This window comes from Chenopodium album, chromosome 20 (assembly GCF_948465745.1).
Source record: "Chenopodium album chromosome 20, dcCheAlbu1.1, whole genome shotgun sequence".
Classification (NCBI taxonomy): Eukaryota; Viridiplantae; Streptophyta; class Magnoliopsida; order Caryophyllales; family Amaranthaceae; genus Chenopodium; species Chenopodium album.
In genome coordinates, this window is record NC_137853.1 from 42,039,857 (window position 1) to 42,046,241 (window position 6,385).

Here is a 6,385-nt window from a genome sequence, read left to right on the forward strand (position 1 = left end):
ATAATACAAAATAACTTTTATTTAATATATTAGTCAAGATATGTGCATGATATATAAACATAATTATATTTCAAATTCCATGAATTTAAAAATAGAGTCAAAACTTATTCTTGGTACTTTATAGAGATCTTTATTAGTGTCATATGGTTTCAAACTACTTTATATGACCCCGGGAGTCGCCCCATGCATTCAGTTCATTTTTGAAAAAATGTCAAAAATTGACTCGAAACCGTGTATTATAGCCTTCATTAAGATAATTTTCCACTTTTTTTGACCCAAAAATAAAAATTGTCGAGATGCTTATCATGGACCCTAATACACACTGGGAGCCCATTTGGGTGGGTAAAACCATCCAATAAGCCTTTAAACAATCAAGTTACCCGTTTACAACTTGCATTGATTTCATAAAATCAAGCTACACCACGGACATTTATGACAACATATAATGGTCATATATGGTTCCAAACGTCATTATAAGACCCTGAGATGTATCCGTATCATCTCAACACTTTCAGATACCGGGTCCCGAAACATCCAAAATTCCTCGAAAAACGTTGATAGTAGCCTTCAATTTTGACAACTTTTGACTTTTTTTGGCTCGGGAAAAAAATTGCCGAGATGATTAGCATTGACCCTATTACCCTCCTAGAGTCCATTTGGGTGGGTGGAACCATCCAATTTGCCTTTAAGCATTCTAATTTAACTATTTGTATTGGCTATAAGGTTTCACGAGGCCTTTACGTAGCCGAATAATGGTCATATATGGGTCGAAACAATATTATACGATCTCGTGATGCATCCTGTAGAGTTCCGTGAATTTCCGACACCGGTTTCGGACACCTCGTAAATTGCTTCGATCTCGTGTATTATAGCCTTCATATTTGGCTACCGTATTTCATTTTTTCACCCGGCGAGATTATGATTCCAATTGCTTCCATGGGTTCCCAAAGGGCCCTGGGAGTCATACATCGTGCCCAGAACTATCTCATTAATCCATAATCATCATGTCTTAAGGGCCTTGGGAGTGTAACTAGTGCCCGGAACCAAGTATGTCTTGTCCTTGGGTGCACATATCTTGTGCACATCCCACACGACCTCTTGTATCATCCAACATCCCAACACTTGGGCTTTGTGACTTGTTTTAATCCTGTACTTAGCATTTTTTAGCATACGAGATGTATTGCTAACCTCGTTTTCTAAAATATAGGTGTTTTATGGGAATAGGGCAGGGGGAAGGACGAATCGAAGCGACATAGGGCTGAATCTGAGTGGATCGTGGCAACATGGCCACTCTGCCACTTATAATACCCCGTCGCGTATTTAAGTCATCTACAAAGGATTCAACCCATCGCTCGTTAGAAATTGTACTTTAAGGCGGCTCTCACAACGCATCCACCGCGCGAGCTTAGCCTACGACACGTGCCCTTTGGGCTGAAACTCCTACTATAGGACGACAATTGGGCGGTGGGCGCATGCGTCGCTTTTGGCCCGGATTCTAACTTAGAGGCGTTTAGTCATATTCCAACACACGGTAGCTTTACGCCGCTGGCTTTTCAACTAAGCGCGATGACCAATTGTGTGAATCAACAGTTTCTCTCGTACTAGTTTGAATTACCATTGCGACACTGTCATCAGTAGGGTAAAACTAACATGTCTCACGACGGTCTAAACCCATCTCACGTTCCCTATTAGTGGGTGGACAATCTAACACTTGGTGAATTCTGCTTCACAATGATAGGAAGAGCCGACATCGAAGGATAAAAAATGAACGTCGCTATGAACGCTTGGCTACCACAAGCCAGTTATCCCTGTAATAACTTTTTAGACACCTTTAGCTTTAAATTCAAAAGGTCTAAAGGATCGTAGGCCACGCTTTCATGGTTCGTATTCGTACTGATAATCAGAATTAAACGAGCTTTTACCCTTCAGTTCCACACGAGATTTCAGCTCTCGTTGATCTCATCTTAGGAAACCTGCGTTATCTTTTAACAGATGTGCTGCCCCAGCAAAACTCCCCACCTGATAGGGATGGCAATGGGTCCTGGACCCGACCTAGACCCGGTTGGACTCGACCCATATTTTAGGGTCTGGGTCCTTAAATTTTAGACCCGATGGGTCTGGTTAGATCTTGGTCTAAGCTTAATGGGTCGGGTCTGGGTCTGGGTCCAAAAATTGTTGACCCAGACTTGACTCAGATCCGACCCATGGACCCATTTTTTATTTTATTTTTATTTTTTTTATAAATAATAAATATATATTAAGTATAATATTATTAAAAAAATCACTTATTATACTACGTATTTAGAGGTTGAGAAGATAAATTTTAGTGAAAGTGAGATAATAAAACACCAAGCAACCAAGAAATTAAGTTTTTGCGTAGTACGCTTTTTTTTTTTTTTTTTTTTTTTTTTTTTTCTTGCATTGTCTTTACTTTTTAATGAACAAATTATTTATGTGTCAAAAATATGAATACATTTTTTTAATGCGTCTTTTATTATTTTGAAGTAGTAGTATAATTATAAATTTATAATATATATACAAAATTATAAAAAAATTAATAAAAATCAAAGTTAGACCCGTTTTGGACCCATTTTAGACCCGAGACCCGCTAGACCTGATGGATCTGGGTCTGGGTCTGATTTTTTAGACCCAGTGGATCTAGGTCGGATCTGGGTCCACCTCAGAAATTCCGGGTCTGGGCCTTAGTGGACCCGACACAGACCCGACCCATTACCATCCCTACCACCTGACAATTTCATCCGCCTGGATCGTCCCGTAAAGCAGACCTTATTAGGTCTTAAAGGAGGGGCATTGCCCCGATTCTGACTCACGGAGTAAGTAAAATAACGTTAAAAGTAGTGGTATTTCACTTAGCTCTCACTTATCCTACACCTCTCAAGTCATTTCACAAAGTCGGACTAGAGTCAAGCTCAACAGGGTCTTCTTTCCCTGCTGATTGTGCCAAGCCCGTTCCCTTGGATGTGGTTTCGCTGAATATTAGACAGGGACAGTGGGAATCTCATTAATCCATTTTGTTGGATTCCCCTCGTCCGTACTAGTTCTGAGTTGACTGTTCGACGCCCGTGCAAGGCCCCCGAAGGGACTGTTCCCAATCCGTCCCCCGGCCAGCAAGTATCAACCCGCTCTCGCCACATTTTTAGACATCATTATATTTCAAAATTCCACGAATTTCAAAATAGAGTCAAAAATCATTCTTGGTACTTTATAGACATCTTTATAAGTGTCTTTTGGTTTCTAACCACTTTATATGACCCCGAGAGTCACCCCATGCATTCAGTTCATTTTTGAAAAAATGTCAAAAATTGACTCGAAATTGTGTATTATAGCCTTTAATTTTGGACAATTTTCCACAATTTTTGACCCGAAAATAAAAATTGCCGAGATGCTTACCATGGACCTTAATACACCCTGGGAGCCCATTTGGGTGGGTAAAACCATCCAATATTCCTTTAAACAATCAAGTTACCCGTTTACAACTTGCACTGATTTCATAAAATCAAGCTACACCACGAACATATATGACGACATATAATGGTCTTATATGGTTCCAAATGTCTTTATATGACCCCGAGATGTATCCCCTACCATCTCATCACTTTCCGATACTGGGTCTTGAAACCTCCAAAATTGCTTAAAAAACGTGGATAATAGCCTTCAATTTTGATAATTTTTGACTTTTTTCGGCCCGGAAAAAAAAATTATTGAGATGATTACCATGGAACCTAATACCCTCAGGGACTCCATTTGGGTGGGTGGAACAATCCAATTTGCCTTTAAGCATTCCAAATTAACCATTTTCGTACACGCCTCTTGTATTGGCTATAAAGTTTCACGGGGTCTTTACGTAGCCGAATAATGGTCATATATGGGTTCGGAAATCTCCTAAATTTCTCCGATCTCGTGAATTATAGCCGTCTATTTGACTACAATATATCATTTTTTTTACATGGCGAGATTATGCATCCAATTACTTCCACGGGTTCCCAAAGGGCCTTGGGAGTTATACATAGTGCCCAGAACGATATCTTTCATCCATAACCATCATGTCTTAAGGGCCTTAGGTTTCGTAACTAGTGCCTGGAACCAAGTGTGTCTTGTCCTTGGGCGCATATGTCTTGTGCACATCCCACACGGCCCCTTGTACCATCCAACATCCCAACACTTGTGATTTATGACTTGTCAAAATCTTATACTTAGCATTTTTTAGCATACGAGATGCATTGCTAACTCGTTTTCCAAATTATAGGTGTTTTTTGTGAATAGGCGGGGGGAGGGACGAACCGAAGTGACATAGGGCTGAATCTAAGTGGATCTTGGCAGCAAGGCCATACCCCATCGTGTATTTAAGTTGTCAGCAAAGAATTCAACCCTTTGCTCTGTAGAAATTGTACTTCAAGGCGGCTCTCACAGCTCATCCACCGATCGAGCTTAGCCTACGACACGTGCCCTTGGGGGCCGAAAATCCTAATGTTGGGCGGCGGGCGCGTGCATCGCTTCTGGCCTGGATTATGACTTAGAGGCGATCAGTCATTATTTAGCACACGGTAGCTTCATGCCTCTGGCTTTTCAACTAAGCGCGATGACCAATTTTGTGAATCAACGGCTCCTCTCGTACTAGGTTGAATTACCTTTGCGACACTGTCATCACTAGGGTAAAACTAACCTGTGTCACGACGGTGTAAACCCAGCTCATGTTCCCTATTGGTGGGTGAACAATCTAAGACTTGGTGAATTTTGATTCACTATGATAGGAATAGTCGACATCGAAGGATCAAAAAGCAACGTCGCTTTACACACTTGGCTGTCACAAGCCAATTATCCATGTGGTAACTTTTCTGACACCTCTAGCTTGAACTTCAAAAGGTCTAAAGGATCGTTAGGCAACGATTTGACGGTTCGTATTCGATCTGAAAGTCAGAATCAAACGAGCTTTTACCCTTTAGTTCCACAAGAGATTTGGGTTCTCGTTGAGCTCATCTTAGGATACCTGCGTTATCTTTTAACAGATGTGTTGCCCCAGGCCCCAGCCGAACTCCCCACCTGACAATGTCCTCCGCCCGGATCGGCCCTCAAAGCGGACCTTAGGTTTAAAAGGAGGGGCATTACCTTGATTCCGAATGATGAGTCATATTTATATAGAGTTTATAGGCACGTTTATGCTAGTTTTATAGTTGATTTTTGGATCCTTTGTCGATGTTTAGGTTGGAAATGCATACGTTACTATTTTGTGCTTTATTATGCTTCATTTGTGTTTTTCTTAATGTTTCTGGTGAGTTGATAGTCATTTGGATGCTTTCGAAGTGTTTGGAGTTGTTTCAGATGATATTTAGATGGAAGCCGATGAATTGAGTTTATTAATTGGAGATCCCATATTTGTGGATGTTGATTTTGATTAATGTGTGCATGAGAAATGAATATAGAATTCACAAGGGCCGTTATACACTTTACGGAAATGAATTTGAGTTAGAAATGAGAAAAAACAAAGGTTTGCAAAGTATAAAAAATATCCTATATAATCGGATTGAAGCGATTCAAGTTACATTGGAAATTAGACTTGAAGAGCTTTCCAATGATAGGCTACACGCCCCCAGAAGATTTCTAGAACAAAAGTTATGGTTGTTCTAATTCGAGCTATGTAGCCTGCGACCATACCCCGCGCCCAAGCGAGGCTCCGTAGCTACTGCCAGCTCGCAGCCAAGCCTATCTATAAAAGTCATTGTTGTGAAAACTTGACTTGGTAGCCCATGAGCTGTGATTCTTTCAACGTTTTCGGATTCCAAATTTTACCAACCATACTCCAAATTGTCTATCTCAAGCAAAATTCTTTTACCAATAAGATGGTTTCTGAACAAAACATAATCACCTAGCAAAGATTTGAGCACAATATTATAGGAAATCTTTGCTTATTCTATAAGATGGGTTATAAATGAACAAAACATAACCCCTACTATACAAAAACCCTTACTACTATCCTACAACCCCTACTAATATCCAACAACCCCTACTACTATCCTAACCCCTACCATCCTAACCCCTACTTTTCTATAACCCCTATTGATATCCTACAACCCCTACTATCCTAACCCCTACTAGAACAAAACCCCTTCTAAATCTGTTAAACCCTACTATTGTGCTCAAATCTTTGTTAGGTGATTATGTTTTGTTCAGAAACCATCTTATCTTCAAGGGAAACAAGGTTGCCTATAAAAGTCATTGTTGTGAAAACTTGACTTGGTAGCCCATGAGCTGTGATTCCAAATTGTACCAACCATACTCCAAATTGTCAATCTCAAGCAAAATTATTTTACCATCTTTGGAGTAAAAAAGAGCCCTAATACTTTTACGCATCCCAATAATCTTCGGG

General features: G+C 40.3%; 1 pseudogene; it reads right to left on the bottom strand.

Moving 5' to 3' along the window:
- Window positions 1-1,239: 1,239 nt before the first annotated feature.
- On the bottom strand, window positions 1,240-3,303 carry LOC145599993 (25S ribosomal RNA; annotated as a pseudogene).
- Window positions 3,304-6,385: the final 3,082 nt, after the last annotated feature.